Genomic DNA, 23750 nt, shown 5'->3' with positions numbered 1-23750 from the left:
CAACTACCGAGAGTACAATGACTCAAGGGACAGAGGCGTTTCACCTTTCTTTTCAACTAACTTCTCACAAGTTGAATGGCAAGAATTATCTGGAATGGTCGCAATCCGTAAAATTAGCAATTGATGAGCGCGACAAGCTAGGTTATTTAAATGGAGAAGTTGAGCAACCACATGTGGGCGATCCAAAGATGAGCAAATGGAGGTCAAAAAATTCTATGGTAATTGCGTGGCTTATTAATTCCATGGAAGCATCCGTAGGTAAACCTTTTCTTTTTCTCCCAACTGCTAAAGATGTTTGGGACGCTGTGAAAGACACCTATTCAGATTTAGAAAACGCTTCACAGATTTTTGAGTTAAAAGTAAAACTGTGGAAAGCTAGGCAAGGGGAAAAAGAAGTTACTCTTTATTATAATGAGATGATGTCTCTTTGGCAAGAACTGAATCAGTGTTATAATGATGAATGAGAGTGTCCCGGAGATGGTGTAAAAGCTATGAAAAAAGAAGAGAATGAAAGAGCTTATTTGTTTCTAACTGGTTTAAATAAAGAATTTGATGAAGTGAGATCTCGGATCCTAGGGAAAAAAACGCTTCCAAAACTTCGTGAGATTTTTTCTGAGGTTAGAAGAGAGGAGACAAGGAGAAAAGTAATGTTAAAGCCAGGGTTTGAAGCTAATGATGATAATTCTGCTCTTGTAACTATTAAAAATAATGATGATAGTGAAAAAAAGAAAAAACCTTGTTGCGATCATTGCAAAAAATATTGGCACACTAGTGAAACGTATTGGAAGCTCTATAGGAAACCGACAAATGAAAGGAAAAAGAGTGGCAATGGTCGTGGTTCACAATCAGGGGATAGCAGAGCTTTCCAAACAACTAATGGAAATTATGAGGGCCAAAGTTCTCTGGAAAGGTCTCCATTCACTAAGGAACAATTAAAGCATCTACGCAAGTTTTTTCAATCACCACAATTTCGGATGAATTCTTCTATTCCTAACTCATCCAATAATCTTTCTTTCTCTTTTGCCCAATCAGGTACTGATTTTTCTATTTTTTTCAGTGTCAAGCCTTGTAAAACAAACACATGGATCGTTGATTCTGGAGCTAGTGATCACATGACTAGCAGTCATTTTCTTTTTTCAACTTACACACCTTGCGCAGGAAACAAAAAGATCAAAGTAGCAGATGGGTCCTTCTCAGCAATAGCCGGGAAAGGCACTGTTAAAATTTCATCTTTCTTGGTTTTACATGATGTTTTACATGTACCAAATCTAGCTTGTAATCTCATATCGGTCAATAAATTATCCCAGTCTTCAAATTGTCATGTTATATTTGACTTCTCTATGCGTAAGTTTCAGGACATGGCCTCGGGGAGGATGATTGGCAATGCTAAAGAATTTGGTGGAATTTACTTTCTTGAAGACGACCATCTAAGTCAACCAACAACTACTTTATGTTTAAATTCTGTTTCTGATTTTGATAAGGTTATGATTTGGCATTATAGGCTTGGACATCCTAATTTTTATTATTTAAGATATTTGTTACCTAATCTATTTAAAAATAAAAGTCCTTCTTCATATCATTGTGAATTTTGTGAATTGGCTAAACATCATCGGTCATTCTTTCCACCTCAAAAATATAAAGCCTCCAAACCTTTTTCGTTAATTCATAGTGATGTTTGGGGACCTTCAAGAGTCTCGAATTTTTCAGGAAAATGTTGGTTTGTCACATTTATTGATGATCATACTCGACTTTGTTGGGCATTTTTATTAAAAGATAAGTCCGAAGTTAAAAATGTGTTTCAATCTTTTTATGCTATGGTGAAAACACAATTTGGTATGAAAATAGAAGTATTTCGAACTGACAATGGTGGGGAACTTTTTAGCGACCAATTAGGTGTTTTCTTCACCAAACATGGAATAGTCTACCAAAGTTCTTGTACAAATACACCAAAACAAAATGGGATTGCAGAAAGAAAAAACCGACATCTTTTGAAAGTAACTAGAGCCTTGATGTTCACTAGTCAAGTACCACGTTATCTTTGGGGCGAAGCCTTGTTAACAGCTACATATCTTATTAATAGAATCCCTAGCAAAACTCTAAATTATAGAACTCCTTTTAGTCTCTTTAAAGATAACTTTTCTAACTCTAAATTGATTACAGATTTATCCCTCCGAGTTTTTGGGTATAGTGTTTTTGTTCATCTTCACAACCAAGGTAAACTAGATCCTAGAGCAAAAAAAATGTGTCTTTGTTGGTTATGCTTCTAATAAAAAGGGTTACAAATGTTATGATCCAATTGATAGGAAGATTATAGTTACCATGGATATCACATTTGTTGAAACACAATCTTATTTTGATTCTAATCTTCAGGGAGAAAATTATACTAAGGAATATTCTATAATTGATCAAGAAGAGACTAAGAATAAACAACATAGGGATTCTAATAATGGGGAAAGCGAATTTATAATTAACACAAAAATTAATGATGTTAATGTTAATGAAAAGGAAGATGAAGGTGTAGCGTCTGATCATGAAAATAAAGAACAAATAAAGAATTTAATTGTTTACTCAAGAAGAAATCGAAATCAAGAAAGTGGAATCCACCAGATTCATCACCAAGAATCTAACCCGCAAGATCCTGTCAAAAGTCCAGGTAAAGCTCATAATCCAGCCAATGAATTTTCTGATTTAGATATTCCAATTGCCGAAAGAAAAGGTGTTAGAAATATTGTCAAATATCCTATGTCTAACTTTGTATCCTATAAAGCCTTATCTTCGACATTCTCAACCTTTGTTTTGTGTCTCGATACTGTACAAATACCCAAAAATGTGAAAGATGATTTACAGGTTCCTGAGTGGAAGGAAGCTATTTTAGAGGAGATGCGTGCTCTTGAAAAAACAGGTACATGGGAAACAATGGAATTACCTGTAAGGAAAAAAACAGTGGGCTGTAAATGGGTGTTCACAACCAAATTCAAACCAGATGGATCTTTAGATAGATACAAAACCCGGTTGGTAGCTAAAGGGTACACTCAAACATACGGGATAAATTATCTTGAAACATTTGCTCCAGTGGCCAAATTAAATTCCGTCAGAGTTTTTTTTATCAATTGCTGTTAATCTTGATTGGTCTTTACAGCAGCTAGATGTGAAGAATGCTTTCCTAAATGGAAAACTTGAAGAAGAAGTTTACATGGATCCTCCTCCAAGTTTTGAAGAAAAATTTGGAACTCGAGTATGTAAACTCAAGAAATCTTTATACGGTCTGAAGCAGTCTTCTCGAGCTTGGTTTGAACGATTTACTCAAGTTGTTAAAAAATAAGGTTACTCACAAGGGCAAGCTGATCACACAATGTTCTATCGTGAGTAAGCTAATCACACAATGTTCTATCGACATTCAAAAAAAGGTAGAATAGCTGTTATTATAGTTTATGTCGATGATATCATTCTTACAGGAGATGATGTGGATGAAATAAGGCGTCTTAAGGAGCATCTAGCATTGGAGTTTGAGATCAAAGACTTGGGTCCTTTGAAATACTTTCTTAGAATGGAAGTTGCTCGATCAAAGAAGGGTCTTGTGGTCTTTTAGAAAAAATATGTGATTGATCTTTTAAAAGAGGCTGGGATGAGTGGTTGCCGCCCAGCTGACATACCAATTGATCCAAATTGAAAATTTGGAAATAAAGAAGCTCGATTAGTTGATAAAGGATTTGGGTCAAGATGTTCATTTCCTCCACCACCATCTGAAATTCATTGAATCCAAGGATTTAAAAAGGAATTTACAAACAGGATCTACACTATCTTAAAAAGAAAAAGCCAAACCATGTGCTTATAAAGGTACCTGAACTCCATCAATTTCACACCTGTCACCCACATCGAATGGGTGCATAACGAATAAGAATATAATAGCTTCAAATACAGTCTTGCAGGTGTTCCCAAATACGAATGCAACTAGAAGCAGTTGAGAGCTAATAAAAACAAGAACTTTGCTGGAGGCAATTTCAAGTATGAGAAGCCAAATAACCACTATGATGATGCCAACCAAAACGTCCACCATCCGATGAAGTCTGTTCACAGCTGTTTTGGTATCATTCAGTGTAAAGGCAAGTGCCCTTCGTTCTCTAAAAGCATTGACCTAAGAGAGATTGAAGTACAACACACAATAGCAAGTGTTAAACTTGTAAACGCAACTTCAATTTTAGTGATGGGAGTTAGAAAGAAAAAGGGGGGATGGGTGCCTTGCTTTAGCCTGTAATAAATAAAAAAATACTATCAAATGATTTTAAAATTATAAGGTTTTCATTTCCTTGGATTTAAATGCAATAAATCCAGCACAGCAAGTTCTGGTTCCACAAAAAGAATCAGTTAAATCTACAGAGATTGCACTACTTTTTAAACAGCAATCCAATACCAACATTCACTCAATAGAAGCTCAACACAGATACCATGTGAGATAATTGACCACACATCTTATTATCTTCTTAAATTTAGTATACTAAGTTTCTTAACATGTTATCGTTACTACAAGGATAAATATGTGACAATAACCTAATATTGGTTAAATATTTAAAGAGCAATGAACTTCAATAAGGTTTGGACCTAATCAGACATCTTACGTGTTGTTTAAATATAACATTGAGAAAATGCAGTCAACGGACTCTATATGCAAAAGAGAATATATTAGAAGTAAAATATGCAGCAATGCATGGGTTGCCAATGCTTACCACCCAATTCTTGAGGGCTTTCTTGCTAATTCTCCTGCTTTCAGATGCTCCTTCAAAGAGACTCATAGTCTTCAAAGCCTCATCTTCTGGGAGAAACCGTTCAATGTCCTCCAAGTATATGTACCTGAGAACAATTATTAGCAATAAGAAAACAAAAGCTTCAAACAGAAACAATCAACCAGCCGATAAAGAAAAACGAAATTTAACATTGACAAAGAATTAATCACAAATACACACATAACATATTGCATAGCAATAGGACTGATGGGCATACTTGGAACCTGGCTTAGCAACATTCTGGAAGATTTTACTTGCCGCAACTTTAGCCTCATATTCACTTCTAATCTGTGTTGCAGACTCATCTTCTTGAGTTGAATCTTGTATCTGCTCATCTAAAGTGGAAAGAGCTCCATGGCGGATGATATTCGTCAACCTTTTCATATTCCAAGCAGAGACATTTTTAGGATTCAATTTGTGCAAGTGCTCAATGGTTATCCCCTTATCATCCTTCTCTCCGTTCTCAACAGAAAGCACTCGTGATATCATAGGGCTTTTTCCTCTAGGACTTTTCTGAATCGGTCCACTCCCTATCGGCCTCTAATATCGAGGTGCTGAAAGGGTTGATGTCTTGAGGCCAGGAGGAATTTTAGCACCAGCTTTCTGTAGGTTTGCAACTTCGTTTGCAAGTCTCTCCTCCTCTTCCTCAGCCCTTCGAATCTCAACCAAAGTTGGACCGGAAAGAGTCTCGATTACATATGGATTGAACAATGACTCCTGGATTCTATCAAAATAAGTACTGACATGGAAAGAAGATGCCAGTACCTTCACCAAGAGGGTCTTCACTAGCCACAACATCACACCCACAACAAGTCAAATCATAATTTTAGTCACAAACCTAAGGACATCACTCTTAGTCTCCCTCTGAACCTTCTTACCAAATAAGTAATGCCAAGCAATCAAAACCAACCCAGCCACAAACAATTCTGAACAGCTTTCCTCACTCCATATACAAAATACAATGCCCTTTTCCTCAAAAGAAAATTCCTCTCTATAAAAAACACAATTATCCTTATAATCCACCTTGAAACCAATCTACCACATATTAAAACTAAAACCAAAACTTCCCATGTCCACAGCATAAGATCCCACAAACGTTTCTTTCTTAAATAAGGAATTGTAAGACTACAAACTAAAGCAGCAATGATCAAAATCAAACTTAACCATTGAAGCAAAACCAAAAAACTCATCTTTCTTATGTTCATCAGGCAAATCCTCATCAAACAATGAGTCATCCTCTTCTTCCTCCATGCTTTTCCCAAGAATCCCAGACCGCATTACCTGTCCAGACTTCCCAACTCCGGTTTTCCCGGACTTTGGTTCGCCCCTTTCCGGTGTAGGAGGGTCCATCAACCTGGATTTTGTCTTGGTTGCTAACAAACTTGACTTCCTTTGGGTAGAACCACCTTCACTCCTTTTGAATGAAGAATTTGAACTACACTTTACAACCCCATCAGTCTCTTCTTTCCCTGTCGACGCTGGCACTTTACTTTGTCTTCTTCTTACAGGGCTGTTCTCAAAGGACACTCTGGAAAGAGCAGCTGCTGAAGGTGAAGGTGTTTCAGCAACTGTAGGGAGTAAAATGCCGTCATGGATTTGCTTTTGCTCAAGTTCATCCATTTCCAAATCCATATCCAACGAAATCTCTCCTGAAGCTTTTTGTTTATGCAAAAACTGACCGATCAGCTTTGATGGTGGATCTTCCATGGGGACTTGTTTGCTTTGCGTGAATTCAAAATCCTCACTTTCCTTATTACTAACACCTCCACTACTGCCAGCATCATTCGAGTTGGCATTCTCTTTTTTCCAGTTAATGTTGATTTTCTCACCGTCTTTCCAAAAATCATAGCTTGGCTCACCCCAAATCTTACCTCCATCGCCGGCAGTTGCTCCACCGGAAGGAGTAGAAATACTACCGTCGTGGCTTCTGTCATCAATCTTCAAAATGAATTCTTTCCTGTCAGCGGAATCAACTGCCATGATTTTGCTAATCTTAGACCAATATAACCAGACAAAGTCATACAATGTGAACCAAGGAATTTTTTAATTTAAAAAAAAGGGTTAGGAGGAATTTCAATGATGAAGATAGTTAAGAGTAAAAAAGATGCTTACTTTTTCTTGGGGCGGTGGAAAAGATAAGAGGAAAGCAACGTTTGTTTGGCTCCTAAGGAAAGTGCAAGAAAATCAATTTAGTACTTGCTGACGCTTGTAATGAGATGTGGAGGAGTGGCAAAGATTAGAAATTGTTTAAAGCTTCGAACACAGAGACACGAAAGAAAGAAAATGAGAGTAGAAAGAGGAAGACCAGACCAGACCAGACCAGGTGGCACAGCCAAAGGTTTCGGTTACATGCTCTGTAATACTTTAATATGTTTTCAGGGTTTAAACCATTCATTCAAATTACCCCTAATTTTTATCTATTTTTAATTAATTAATTACTATATCCCCGTTGCTTCTTTTGTTTCTTCCACACGAAGCATCTGGATTTCTTTAGAAGAAAAAAAGGAAGTATCTAGATTTTGGAGTTGGTAGCTAAACTCTTGGCTTTTACTTTTCCTATTTTGGGAATGAAATGGTTTTCACATCATACTGTCATCATGAATAGTGATGGATTCTTTCTACCAAACTTCTGGTAATGTAATTATCAATGGAACATGGGAAATAAGAAAAGCATTTCAATATGGGAAAGATAAGTAGAGTTCATCATGGAGAATTCACAAAGCTGGGGTGATCCTACTTGGATGCATCAGCAATTTGGAATGGAAGCCTAAAACTTCTGCTATAGCCCACTACCAATAGGTTTTTCCTCTTGGTTTGAAATGGTGAAGCATAGTTTCGGAGAGGACAAAGCCTTCATCTCAAACTCATCGCCTGGACTTGCTGGGAATGCTTCTGCTTTCAAGGGAATTAGTTGGAGGCCGGGATAGCTTTGGGAACAAGCTAGGCCTAAACACCAATGAATTCAGGGCCCAAGATAGCTCTGTCAACTTGCGATCTGATGACAATCAAACAAAGCAAAGAATGGAGCACCTTGTTAATACGGATGTCACACCCAGATCTACGAGCAAGAAAGCAAAGCATTGTTGCCATAGAGACTCATAAGGGAACGTCATCAATGAAGCCAATGCACCAATCTGCATCAGTGGCCGAAGCGCAAGATTTGAGGCTTGGTTCCAAAATTATAGAGTCAAGGTAAGCAATCAGTGATTGTTGAATTTGATAATTTAAATCTAATTAATGTACTTAATGAAAGTGTGTAGCACTTTTGGAGATTGATGAAATCATTTTCTCCTATTTAAAAATTCGATTCAATTCGAAAAAATAAAAAAAAATTCAAATTTTAAATTATTTAAATAAACTTAATCGAATTAATCAAATCAACTCAATTTTTTTTAAATTTTTCGAATTTAAATAAACCAAATAACAAATTATTTTATTTATCCTCCCAAACTCCTCCTTAAACCCTTTTACTTTTCCCTTAACAATTTTACTTCTCCAAATCACAAAATCTTTTTCCCCACAGATTTTACTTTCCCAAACCCTCATAGCTTTTTTTCTTTAATTTTTTCTAAAACTTTTACTTCTTCAAATTCCAAAAAAATTTTCTTTTGCTTTCCCGGGAATTTTTACTTCCCAAACTCAAAAAACTTTTTTTTCGAATTTATGTCTAATATTCATATTATTGAATTAAATTTTACATTTTGTACAATTTATATTATTGAATTGTTTAATTATATTGAATCTTTATCAATTTCTGTTAAAATTGAATTATTGATGATTCCATAAAATATTCGTGTTAAAATTTTCTATTGATATCAATTTCACATTTTGTCTTTAAAATAATTTTTATTAAAAATTCACATTTTTACATTTAATATATATTTTTTAATTTAAAAATACATGTATGAAAGTCAATAACAAATTCGATTACGATGTGTATCAGCCTAATTTTCAGTGGTGTTAGAAACAGTGATGTGAGATCACTAAATCTGACGAGTGAGTTCGAAAATTTAATAAATTAATATTTATAATTTAAGTGTTATTTTAGAAGTATTCTTGAATTAGTGAATTTTGTGATTTAAAAAAAATTATTAGGTAAAATGGGTCGAAAACGCGGTACTAAGACCTCGATTTCATAAATCGAGCTGTAAATATTTTTATAAATATTTACGGAGTGTTAGTGAGGTAGTATTAAAGTTTTGTTAGAAAATTTTAACGTTTTGATAGTTAATTAATTGAAAAGAACTAAATTGTAAAAGTTGCAAAACTTACTAAAATGATTAAGTTGCTCAAATAATAAATAAGAATAATAAATAAGAAAGATTTAAAGAGAAATTGGGCCTAAAGTTAAATAGGCTGGATGGCAGGACAAAGGAATTAGTAAGGAACAATGTGAACAAGGGGTAAAATTGAAAGTTTCGTAAAATTAAGTTTAAAGATTGAATTTTCATGAGAATTCTAGATATTTTTCTTCAAAAAGTATCAGAAAAAATGCCATAGGAGGTCTGGAAGAAGTTGGTTTTTCATATTTTCACTTCATGTGAGTCAATTCTTACTCCTTTCTGGAAATTTTTATGTTTTTGTGACTTTTACAACTAGGTCCAACTAATGAATTCACTAGTTTTTTATTCTATGAGTGATTTTGAAAATTACCATGAATGAGTTCTGGAATTTTGTGATGAATTATTATGGAATTGAAGCTTTAATTTCATTATATGATGATTTTATTAAGTGATTTCAATAGAAATGATTTTAGGACCTAATTGTGAAAAAGTTAAGAACTAGGGCTTGGTGTTGAAATTATGAATATAAAAGGTTTATAGTAGCCTAAAATGATTAGATAAAGTGTTGATTGAGAAAAATAAGCTCAATTGATGGGTTAATTGATCAAGGACTAAATTGTAAAAATTATAAAATTTGGGGTAAAAATGTAATTACAAAAATTGAAGGGCATAAATTGTGAATTGAATAAGAATTGAATAAATTTGCTAATAAATGGAAAATCTTATATTTTAGATCAAGAATCCGAAGATAAACGTGGAAAAGAGAAAGTAACAGATTAGTCCTTGAATTTCTACAAATTCTACAGATTGACCCAGGTAAGTTCATATGGTTAAATATTCATGTTTAATCATTAATTTAGGAATGGTATAATGTATGATTTCATATCTCGTTATTGAATTATGAATATTATAAAAATATGAAAATCGGAACAAAAGTTCAAATTGAGTAGAATGCAGGATTGAGTACGATCGTTCCGTGACCAGTGGTGAATTGACAGATAAGACCATGGTTGGACCATGGCAAAGTGTTAAGTGTAAGCCAATAACTAGGTTATGACACTGTGAACGTAAGACCATGGTTGAACCATGACAATATATGTGCATACATGTAAGATCATAACTGGGCTATGGCAACCTAATAATAAGATTATAACAAGGATATAGCATACGTGTGTAAGACCACGGCAGGGCCGTGGCAATATGCGTGTTAAATCATAGTTGGACTATGGCATCAAGTAAACGATGTACTCAAATTCGTAATACGTTCTCTAATTTAATAAAGGTTGGTAAGTGTCATGTGGACTAAAGGGTTAAAGTTTAAATATTATTTGATATTGAGCTCAATGAAGTGCATTTACCATTTGAAATTGTGAATACTCCGTTTAATGCTTTATTATAACTTGTTCGGTAAAATTTATCTTCAAGCCTATGAACTTATTAAGCTTCCATAAGCTTACTATTGTGTGTTTAATGTTCTGTGTAGATTGCAACTATTTTAAAAATTGCTATATATTTTGTTTTTTAAACATTTACCTTTTAATAAATCATTTATCAAAGTAAAATCTAAAAACTAGTTTTTTACCTAAATAAATTAAAAATAAATAAATACCCAAATAGGTTGTTAGTTGGATTATATACGAAAATGGTATATTTTTATGGGTTGTGTGACAGACGCAACACCTTTCTTTTATATTAATTTTTTTATTTTAATAAAATTTTATTATTTTATTTTTATTAAAAATATTTAAATATATATAGGTTAAAATACAGTCAACGGGTGAAAATACAAGTTAATAATACCCGAAACAGGTTGCACTTGTCAGATAGGCACCACTGGTTGCGCCTGACAGGTAGACGCAACTGCCCTGCCCCCTACACCCTGCATGCCCGTTCAATCCCCCCCAAGAGCTCCTCTGCCGCAGAGCTTCCCACCCCATGCGCCCCTCTGTTGTTGCACTGTACAGTGCTTGGCAGTGTGTAGTCCTTTCAAGGGAAAAAAATTGTAAATGGGGGACCTTATAAGCATGGTTCTCCAAACCAAGCAGCTACCGGAAGAGAAAGAAAAGAGAGAAAGGAGAAAAGAAGAAGAAGAAGAAAGAAAGAAAGAAAGAAAAAAAGTAAAGTATTATTTTAGTAAATAATTTTGTTTATAATTTAAAGAGTTTAGTTAAGATTTTGTGAAATTTTTTTTATTAATTATTATTTATAAATTATTTATGTTTAGTGTTTATGGTTTTGAGTTAATATTTTGTATGAATGTAATTTTTTTATAATTATTTTAAAATTAATTTGTTAATAATTTGGGATTATGTTATAAATTTTTGTCTTCGTAATTATTTTAAAATTAATTTATTAGTAATTTAGGATTATGTTATAAATTATTGTGTTTAGTTTAGTATTTGGCGAGTTTTTAGTAATGTAAAATTATTTTATTAAATATTTTGTTAGTAATTTAATATAAATTGTTGTGTTTTGTGAGTTTTTAAATGTAAAATTATTTTGTTAAAATTATTTTGCACCATGATAGAAGAAGATGTGATATCATCCATGGGAATTAAATTGGAGAATCTTTGGTATGATATCCTTATGTTGCTAGCTTGGGTTTATCGCCTGTTTTTCTACGTGGTTCTTAGATGTTATTCTAAGAATGAGAGAAAATAAATAAATAAAAAACAGTATAAAAGCGTGTTTTATCTTTCTGGGATTTTTATCTCATGTTTGTAACTTCGAAGGTTCCAAGTTTATTGCTAATGCATGAACATATCATTTTCATTGAATTAAACTATACTTTTTAGAGACACCAATTTGGATACATGATTATAGAAATTAATTATGCAATAATGAAATGAATCATATGTTTGTGTCACTGTCTTTTATGACAAAGAAGTCTTCAAACATTTTTTCAATCTATATAAATTGTTAGTGTTTAGTTATGTGTTTTGTGATTTTTTAGTAATGTATTTTTAAAAAAAATAATTTTATAGTTATTTTGTTAGTGATTTATGATTAAGTTATATAAATTGTTAGTGTTTAGTTTAGTGTTTTGTGATTTTTTTTAATGTAATTTTTATATAATGTAATTTTATTTTATTTTTTTATTTATTTGACAATTTTTATTGATTTATTAAAATGTTGATTAAATTTGTTGTTATATAATTTTATAGGTTGTTTGAAAGAAACTAATCAGGTATGTTTCTATTTCTATTCTTATTTTTTTTAATTCATATTTTTTTTATGTTTAGATAGTTTATATTTATTTTAATTATATTATTATTGTAATGTAACATAAATTTTTTATTGTAGGTAAATTATGGGAAATTATGAGATATTTACCGTGCTTTGTTTCTAAAATTTAAAATAATTTGTATTTTTTGAAACAAATTAAATGAATTTATTTTTTTAATTGTAGATTTGCAACAAATGGGTTCTTTGATTAATAATAATCACATATCAAGTACTATTAATGAGATGATAATGAAATTTTTATTTGATACTCATGTTATTTGTGGAATTAAATTATATTGTATTAACTATTTTGTTAATTTAATAATGTCAAGGTATCACATATTGAGGGGTCGTGTTAATAGTGTAGGGTTTTTGTCAGATGAACACCTAATGCCATACTTGGAATTAGCCGGGTTCGGATTAACGGCATTGATCCAACTTTTGATCTGCAATACGACTTGATTTTCGCTTTAGTCGAGCGATGGCGTCCAGAGACCCACACATTTCATTTACCATGCTAGGAGTGCACCATCACTCTAGAGGATGTTGCAATACAACTCGGGCTCCCCATCAACGGGAATGTGGTCATGGACGTAATTTTGATCTCTAGCAGGCTGCCCTTTGCTATGAATTTCTTGGACGCTCGCCAAGTGAGGGGAAATTTGCCAGTTTGAAGTTTTCAAGGCTAAAGGCCAATTTTGAGTATTTGTCGAGTACTGCCAATGAATGGGAGGTGATGCAGGCCGTTCGAGCTTACATTATGCACCTTATAGGGGGTGTACTCATGCCAGATGCAAACGGTAGTATGATCCACTTGATGTACTTACCCTTATTATCCAATTTGCATAACACTCGTTCATACAATTAAGGGTCTATAGTGTTAACCATGTTGTATCGTGAACTTTTTCGGATGACAGATCCTTCTACGATGGACATAGGCGGATGCCTCATATTGCTGCAGTCGTGGGCACTTTACCAGATGTCATTCTTGGCATTCATTAGTCACCAATCATATATATTTCCACTCGTTAATAGGTGATGAATTTTTACTTGTTATAACAATTAGTTGACTTTTTATCGGATTATATTGTTTTAACAATTTGTTTTCGTAGATAGAGCACTAATTTGGGTATCAAGAGGTCATACACGGTTTCGATATACCGTCGGATGATCAAGAATCATGCTGGAGAGGGGGTAAGTTTTTCCAATATCAACTTAATTTTATTATTTTATCTCACTTGACCCACGTTAATATAACAACGTTATTAATTGTGCAGTTCATTTGGATGCCGTATTTTGTTCCAAAAATTATACGATTATTCCCTCGTCTGCCCACGTCCACTCAAACCTATAGTGCATTAGCACACCCGTTATTAATTTTCAGATGGTGGAGTGGTATCATGGCGATTGAGTACTCTGACAGTTTGGTTGTATACAGTATATCTCGACACCACCAATACGATTGGAGGAGATCCATGGGATGAACAGGAGGGGGAAGCATGAAAATGATTGGAGAGAAGTGCATAAAGAATATATTACGATGTGGAACAACCGATTGGGGAAGGTACCTCAGATGGATTGTGCTTTGGATCTGTAGCCTTAGTTATAGTACATATAGTGATACTGTGAGATAGGGAAACTATTTTTATTTGGTGGGCGGTCGATGGTAGTCCCCTCGCATACGACACGAATTGGGCAACCCCTTTCAGATCCGCATCATGCACCAAAGCCGGAGCCAAAGTTGGAGCCAAAGCCGGAACTACACTCTGGGATAGTTCTTATCATCCAGTTTGAGGCGATGACTATTTCCTGGGCTCTTCAGGCTACGGATATCATTCAGAGTTTGATATCTTTAACCCACTACCAACTCAGTACTCCAGTCATCCCAACTCATATCCACCTCAGTACTCCGCTCCTTCCAGCTTGTATCCACCACCGTACTCAATTTCTCCCGGCCTGTATCTACCGCTGTACTCCATTTTTCCCGGCCAGTATCCACTGCCATACTCCACTCCTCCTGGCCTGTATCCACCGCCATACCCACTCTTCTCGGCTCAAGTCATTGATGGCATTTGAGACATATGATTTTTCATCTATGTTTCACACACCCCCACATACGGATGAAGAGAACGTTGATCGCCGCAATCGCCCACAACATGAACATCGAGCTCTAGAAAAATATACCCCTAGAACCATACCTTCAAACCATCAATTTTAGGGAGTTTGTAATATAAATAACTTAATATTTGTGTAATGAATTTTTTGTATTTTTATTTATCAATTTAATTTGTTTTTTATTTTGCAATTTAAATATTCAACTTTGTATTTATGTAATTTATGTAATGACTTTTTTGCCATTTTATTTATCAATTTTATGTTTTTTTTTCAATTTAAATAAATAAACTTTATACTAAGTTTGTAAGTCAAATTAGATTAACTGCAACAAATAGTAGACAAATTTTAGATTCAATCCTTTTAACATGTAATGAACAACATCTCAATTTTTACCCGATTATGACGATTATCGAATATGGTAGTTTTGGAACAGGCATTTACTCTGATTATGACCAGCTAATCTGCATACGCCACACAGCTTCCCGTCGAATTTCTCCCTAATGTCCATTTCGTTATGGATTCTGGATGATTGCGGACAACATTTCGGGTTCCTACGTAACCCTTTGTCCAAGACAAGTTTGAAGGTCGTCGGAGGAATCTCCCATGTAGATAGGTTAGGAAGCATAGGGATCTCGTTCTCCCATACACGCAATGTGCGTTCGAGGGTGTACACTTCATCGATAAATTATTCTACATTGAGCGAGACTTTAGTGCAAGCTGCCACGACATGTGCACAGGGATAATGAAGTGTTTGAAACCTCTTACAATCGCACCGTCTGTTTCGAAGATCAACTCCGTAGGACCTAGGTGGTATACCGGGTCGATGACCGATGGTCTCTGTAACTCGAAACGTTTCATTACGTAGTAAATATACTTCTACATTCATCGACCTCGCCATCCGATGGTTTGCAACCATTGCATCCCTGATATCTTTGACAAACACATGTCCCTCCTCCATCTGGTTGACTTGTTGCTGACCCATTCTGGGCATCAAGGTAGCCAACCTGTAGAATGTAGCTAAAAGAAACATGAAATCGGAAGATGTCGTGTTCTCAACAACACAGCGTTGATCCCCTTCACTAAGTTTGTGAGTATTTGACCGTAACGAAAGCCCTCGTCAAAACTTTGAGCCCATTGTCAAAGCTCTATAGTACCCAACCATTGTTGGAAAGACACGTTCGTCTGACCTTCCATGTCACTCTCAAGTTGAGTCATCCTTTGTTGAAAAATGTGTGGTCTAGCTTGTACGCTGTGTATGCATTAATAAAATATAAGTTACAGTCTCGCCCTAAAACATTAGGTTATATATTGAAAGTCACAACTTGTCTCCGCCAGTATACATTCTTATAATCTCGGTAGAAGTTAGCCGCGATGTTCCGGATGCAGTAAACGGATCTCCATGGCACACCGAAATGCCTAATGGCAGCAATTAATCATTTTTCTTTATCGAAAATGATGCAAATATTATCATTACTAATAACATACCTTCACAGGTTTGTAAGGAAGAATTCCCACGACTCTATGTTCTCCTTATCTACGATGGAAAACACAATCAGGAGCACGGTCTTATTCCTGCCTTGAGCAATAGCAAGAAGTAGGATCTGTGTATATTTTATCGTATAGCTATGTCCCATCTACTTGCACAAACGGCTTCCAGTGGGGAAATGCACGCGCGCATGGATCAAACGTCCAAAACATCTGTTGGAAAAGTCTTTTTTACCTGTTGTATTTGGTCATCTGGGCCGTAATAAGGTCGTGTCTGCAACTCAATTACAGTCCCCGACACGTACTCTCGCATAGAGACTATCCATCCTTGTAACTCATTGTACGATACATTGAAATCTTCGTACAATTGCTCCATTGCCATCTATTTAGCTATTCATGCCTTTTGGTATGATATTCGATACTGGAATCATGTCTGTATTTCAACCGTCAGTACCAAAACTTTAATGGTCGAAATGTCTTTCACCATTGGCATAATGCACGTACAGATAGTTTTGGAATAAATTTTTCGATGATCTTCTGTCATACATGTTGAAGTGCATGTGTGAAGCCTAACAAATTTTCGTATCTCCCACATCTGCGACTTCTGGATAAATGCAGCCCGTATCCGTCAATTGCAACCTTTCGCCGACCTCCAATACTCTCCAATATATAATGTCAGTTTAGACAAGGTGACTTGTAGTCCATCGATATATTCATGCTATACCGCTTAATGGCAAATACGCACTCTTCCTGTAACAGCCCAATTTCATTGAAATCGGAATAGTGGTTTTGGGACTACAAATTCGAGCCAGAAAGATAAATTATTTAAATATTATTGCATGATTCATAATATGATAGGAAAGGTGTATGAAAATTGTGATAGGAAAATTTTATCGATTATGTGTTTAATTAAGGAAAGGACCAAATTGCATAAAATGAAAAAATTAAATTTTAGGAGCTATAAAGATTAAATAGCTATGGAATTCAAAACTTGAGGTCCTTATATGGTAATTAGACCATTAAAGAAAAGTTAGTAGATATTTTTGTTGAATCACCCATGTAAAAATTAGAAAATGTTAAAGACTAAATTGGAAAAAAATAATTAAAAGATGATAATTAATTAAATAGAAATATCATCTTATTTTCATATCATCTTTATCCCTAAATTCTATGAAAACTCTAGGAGACAGAAAAGAAACTAATCAAGTTTAATTGGGTAAGTATTTAAGTCCCGTTTTTAATCATTTTTATATTTTTGAGATCGGGATAACTTAAACTATCTATTTAGGGGATTAATTTGAAAAGTTATCAAGGTATGAAAATTTTGTCATGGATGGATATGCTGGAAATTTGAAATTTATGATAAAAAATGAAAGGTTGTTGATAGGTAAACAACTTTTACAAAGTGAAATTTGATGCAAATTTGATTTAGGGATTAAATTGAAAAATGGTAAAACCCATGGAAAATTCTGAATTTTGTGAAACATGTGCGCTGCAAATGTTGTATATAAATTTCGGTTAAGCTTGGAATAATGATTAAATTGCATGAATTTTATTTTTCGAGCGAAATTGTCATTTATGAGGGTAAAATGGTAATTTTGCCTAGGATGTAAATTGAGTCCAAATGAATATGAAATGTGATAAACTGATGATTAAACTCATTTATATAGATCTAGAAAGACCAAATATGGAATTGGATTGAGGAAAACAAAAAGTTTCGGATTAGTAGAAACTTAAAAATGAACGATTGCCAAGGTTAGTTCGTGTAACTTAATTATTCATGTTGTTATATTTGAATTGAATATGATGTGTATTTATGTGAATTATAAGAATGTTATAAATACATGAAATGATCATAAGTTGGAAATGTCGATAAAATGTTATGTTTCGTTTGAATGCTGAATTTCGATGGAATAAGGTGATTTCCTGAAATGAATATGATTCTGCATATGTTGCAGATAGGATATAGCCCGGACGGGTAATCCTGATATGAGCCCTCTCGAGCATACGTTGCATAAAGGATTTAGCCCGAACGGGTAATTCTGATTAATCTTTCTCTAGCATATGCTGTATAAAGGATTTAGCCCGGACGGGTAATCCTAGCATATGTTGCAAACAGGATTTAGCTCGGATGAGTAATCCTATTATAATTCTTATAAGTATCTTGAACGATAGTGGTTCTGCATGTGTTGCACACTATCACAGTTCTGTGTGAACACTTTGATATGGCGCTCGGGAGTATGCTCTCTGGTTGTGCCCTTAGTGGGTACTTTTGGACATGAGTTGACGGATTATTGATGTGTATACTTTGTGTATACTACTTGAGTATCCATCGAAATTTCAATAGTTAATGAGAAATATTGTAGAGAAAGAAAATGAAAGTGTTATAAACTTAGTTTTCAACATTTTGCACTAAAACAATTTTGGATAGTAGTAGTAGTAGTAGTATGACTTTGAAAATTCTCCAAAAATTGTAGAACTTTAATTAGAGGTTAATTAAAGTATTAAATTAAAGCTTATTGATCTAGTTTTACATAGAAGAAACGTTGTAAGCAAAAGAATTTCATATTATAAGATATTTTAATTTTTGCGAGACAATGTTAGATTGATTTCGGGTTCCTCTGTTCTGACTTTGGAAAATTATCAAAAATTGTAAAAAATAATAATTAAGGGTTTAAATTTATATGATTAAATTCTTAATGAGTCTATTTTCAAGAGAAACAAATGGAAACATCATCCATATTTCATAGTAAGAGATAATTAATTTTAGTGAAGAAAGGGGTAAGTTTACCATAAAAATAATAATTAATTTTAGTCAAACAACAGGATAGGTATAAGTTTGAAGATTTTACTGTACATATTGGATAAATTATAAATCCTGAAATTTTTATGGTAGAAAGATATTTGAGTCTAGTTTCATAAACATCAAGCGGATATTAATTTAGAATTTTGTAGCTCATGATATAAATGATTTAGTGACTATAAGTCAAGTGGGTTTAGAGCTTTAATTTTATTGTATGATGATATATTATGTGTAATTATTTTGTAAACTCCGGCAACATTTCGTAACCCTGTTCCGGTGACGGATATGGGTTAGGAGTGTTACATTTATTGGTACCAGAGCTATGGTTTAGCCGATTCTCGGACTAACAAAGCAAGTACGAGTTTAGCTATACATGGAATTATATAATTTATGATAGTGTGATGTCTCCTGATTGTTTTTAAATGTGTTTTTCATATAGTAATATCTTCTACCCAAGTTAGATTTGAATCAGATGAAGTTGAGAGCACTGCTCAAGCTTCCGTACAACGAGCTATATCTAGTGGTTGTAGAAGGCCCGTATCAAAGGGCCAAGGTGAGGAGGCAAAATAAGCCTTCTTTCAATGATGAAGAATGGTTCTCTGAATATTTGAGAACAAAACCTGCTGTTCAACAACCTCCCCCACTAGCTCCTCAACCCGTTCCTGAGATGCCACGAGTTGTTGAACTAGCTAGAATTGGTAAGCCTCCTGTTGATAAAATTCGAAAATATGGGGCAGAGGAATTTAAAGCTACGACTGATGATGATCCAGAGAGGGCTGAGTTTTGGCTAGAAAATAATATTCGTGTTCTGGATGAATTATCATGTACACCAGCTGAGTGTTTAAAATGTGCAGTATCCCTATTGAAAGACACAGCCTATCATTGGTGGAAAACCATATCTTTTGTTATACCGAAAGAAAATATTACTTGGGAATTTTTCCAAATCGAGTTAAAAAAGAAATATATTAGTCAGAGATTTCTAGATCAAAAAAAGAAAGAATTTTTAAAGCTCAAACAGGGAAATATGACAAAATCTGAATACGAACGAGAATTTGTTAGATTGAGCAAATATGATAGAGAATGGGTTCCGACTGAAGCTGATATGTGCCAATGATTTGAAAAGGGATTAAATAACGATATTAAGTTAGTGATTGGGATTCCTAAACTAAGGGAATTTGTAATGACCCGAATTTTTACAGTTATCAAAAAAGTGCATTTTCAGGTCTCCGTTTTTGAAAAATAGATTTGTAAATATTTATTAAAAATATTAAGAGAGTGATTAATTAAAGTTTAATGAAGCAAATTAGCTTAAATAAAGGATAATTAGATAAAAGGATTAAATTGAATAAAGTGTGAAAGTTTAATTATAGAGTAAAGAAAATTAAAAGGACTAAATAAGCAAATAAACCAAAAAGAGTGCCAAGTATATGGCAAAAATAAAATACAAGTATAATAAATATAATACACACATTTGTAATACATATATTTATTTGCTTATTATTTAAGTAAATATTATTGTATTTATTATTATTAAATTAATATTATATGATAAATAAATAAAAAGTTGACAAATGTATACATGTGTGATACTAATATACATACATTTATAAAATACATGTATATTTACTTATTATATAAGTATATTATTAAATTATATATTATTATTAAGTAAAAGATATTTATATAATAAATAGATTAAAGAAAGACAAATGTAATAATATATGTGTATACAAATGTAAAATAGATATTGGATATTAAATAGATATTTTATTATAGCTATTATTAAGTTATTATAATATATATATATATAAAAGAATAGAAAAAGAAAGAAAGGATGAAACGAAACAGAGAGCAGGGGAAAGAAAGAAGGAAGGAAAAAAAGAAAGAAGGAAAAAGGGAAAAATTGGGATTTCAAGGCTTGAAAGTTAAATAGGTAAGTCAATTTAGCCCTTTTTACTTAATTTTGATGTTTTGGAAGCTTTGGGACAAGGTTTTGATGAAATTAAGTGAATATTTTGAAAGTTATTAGATTTTTAAATATTGTTAATGTTGAATAAAAAGATGAATTAGGGGTTAAATTGATAGGAATTCAAGTTAGAAATGAAATAAAGATTGAATTGTAAATTAATTCATAAGTTTTATGTTGTAGGGACTAAATTGATGAAATTTTGAAATTAGGAAAATATGCTGGAAATTTAATAGTTAAGTATGAGTTTAGTTAAAAATTGAGTAGAAATAAAGTATGAATTAAGATAGAAAAGTAAGTGAATTTAGTTAGGATTAAATTGAAATTAAAAGTAGAAAATCAACATTTTGCACTAAGACTATTTTGGACAGCAGCAGTAGTATAAGTTTGAAAAATCACCAAAAATTGTATAAATTGAATTAGAGGATGAATAAAATATGGAATTAAATATTATTGAGTCTAGTTTCTTATAGAAGAAACAGTGTAAGCAATTGAATTGTAAATTATAAGATATAATGAATTTTGTGAGATAAGGTCAGAATGAATTCGGGTTCCCCTGTTCTGACTTTGAAAAATAACAAAAAATTGAAGAAAAATAATTAGAGGCTTAAAGTTATATTTTTAGAATTCATAATGAGTATATTTTCAGGATAAATCAATGAGAATATTATCCGAGTTCTGTACTGTGAGATAATTAATTTTTAGTGAAGAAGGGTCGGGACTGTCAGACAGTAGAATAGGGGTGAATTTAAAGAATAAAATGTGCCTAATGGCTAAACTAAAAATTTTAAAAATTTTATGGTAAGAATATATATGAGTGTAGTTTCAGGAAAAATTAACGAATCTTAATTTGGAGTTCCGTAGCTCGAGTTATAAATAATTTAGTGACTATGACACAGATGGACAGCTTGAATATTCATAAAAGTAAATAATAAAAATTATAGATAATGTTACTTACAAGTGTGTTATATACACTAAGGATGTAGAATGGAGAGGAGGAGGAGGAAAAATATGTATGAATATTCATCTAGCATGGCTAATTTGCATGTTTTAGACTCAGGGACTAAATTGAATAAAAGTAAAAATTTATGGGTAATTTTGTAAAAATGTCAGAAATGACCAAATTGCATGAAATGGATTATTTTATTATTTAAATTATAAAATTGAATGAAATTATTAATTTAATTCAAGATCGGGGGAAAACATGTTTTAGGGATATTGAAAAGTGTTGAAATTATGAAAAATTCTGATATTTTATAGAATTCATGGATTGTTATCAATATGTATGAGAATAATATCTAGCAATAAGGATTAAATTGCAAGAATTTTATTTTCCTGACCCTAAGTATGAAATCGTCATTAATTTAAAGTTTAGGGGCAAAATGGTAATTTTTCCTAGAGCATTAATTAAATGCATTAGAATATGAAATGAATGAAAATGATAATAAAATTTATTTATAAAGATCCGGACGACTCAAAAATGAGACTTGATCGTGGAAAATAAAAGATATCGGATTAATGAAATTATAAACACAAACAAGCAATGAGGTAAGTTTGTGTAACTTGAATTGTATTTTAAATACTTGAAATATGTGGTTATGTGATGAAAATATGATTTGAATATTCAATTCATGATAATTGATGAAATATTGCTAATACTCGATATAAATTGAAAATAAAGCCCGGTTAAATGAAAGGAAAATTCGATGGATCTCTGAAAAGGAATTGACGGTAAAAAGGATCTAGCCCGGGCGGGTGATCTTATTCTGATACCGCCATCCCGAAGAATACATGTAAAATGGATTTAGCCCGGACGGGTAATCTGAATTAGGGTCTGAATTTAGCCTGGACTGGTAATTCAGATCCAAGCTCATTAGAGTAATTGTCATTGCAGGGGATTTAGCCTGGACTGGTAATCCCGACAATACTCTATGAGTTTATATTGCAGGGGATTTAGCCTGGACTGGTAATCCCACTGTAAGGATGAGGTTCGCGGGAGTGTGCTCTCTGATATGAAATGTGTAAGACCATGGTTGAAAGATACCATGGCAACGTGATATGAAATGTGTAAGACCATGGTTGAAAGATACCATGGCAACGTGATATGAAATGAATAAGACCATGGTTGAAAGATACCATGGCAACGTGACATGAAAAGAATAAGACCATGGTTGAAAGATACCATGGCAACATGACAGAAAATGAATGAGTAAGACTATAGTTGAAAGACACTATGGCATCATGTCAAAGATAAATAAGACCGTGGATGGGAGACGCTATGACATCTATTGAACAATTGATATTCAGGTAATACTTATCAGATGACGAATGGTTATATGAAATGGTTGTGTGAAATGTTTACAAGAACTGGTCATATGGAAATATATGTACAAAATAGTTGTATGAAATAATTATGATGATAAATAAACGAAATAAGTATAAGTACATGGAATATAATTTATGTCAAGTTTGATATAAACTATTACCGGAATAAATATACATAAAATATATGGAAATGATGGAGCATGAAATATTGATATAATGAAATGAATGATATATGCTTATGAAGAAACGGTAAGAGCATGATATGTTTCATGACATGTACATATATGATTATCTTTGATATGTTGATACAAGGAAATTATGTAAGTTGAAACTATTATTAAACTCAAGTGTGATATGTAGAGAAAATAAGTATATCAATATTGAATTTAGATGAAATGTGTGCAAGTATACTAACAATGATGTTGTTTGACGCTTAGACAAGTGCCAAACTATTGATTGAATGGTAACATGTTTAATTATAAGGAGCATTGAAATAGTAAGTACTTAGATGAAAATAAAATTTAAGATTTTGCGAAATTTTTTTATAATCTCGATTTAATTCTGGTTGGTTTCTAATGTATGTTTGGGGCTTCGAGGGCCCAATAGAGAGACGTTATGATTATTTCTAAAATATGAATAATAAATGACTCAAAATTATCTGAAAATGTTTAGTAAACTCCGGTAATGCTCGTACCCTATTCCGGCAATGGATACGGGTAGGGGGGTTACAGAATTTGCGGTATTGTCTGATCGGGCACACAAAGCCG

At 33.1% G+C, this 23750-nt stretch overlaps 1 pseudogene; it reads right to left on the bottom strand.

Moving 5' to 3' along the window:
* Positions 1-1881: 1881 nt before the first annotated feature.
* On the bottom strand, positions 1882-6887 carry LOC107895308 (mechanosensitive ion channel protein 6-like; annotated as a pseudogene).
* Between the last annotated feature and the right edge of the window lie 16863 nt (positions 6888-23750).

The sequence above is a fragment of the Gossypium hirsutum genome, chromosome A13 (assembly GCF_007990345.1).
Source record: "Gossypium hirsutum isolate 1008001.06 chromosome A13, Gossypium_hirsutum_v2.1, whole genome shotgun sequence".
Taxonomy (NCBI): domain Eukaryota; kingdom Viridiplantae; phylum Streptophyta; class Magnoliopsida; order Malvales; family Malvaceae; genus Gossypium; species Gossypium hirsutum.
This window is presented reverse-complemented; position numbering and strand designations above follow the sequence as displayed.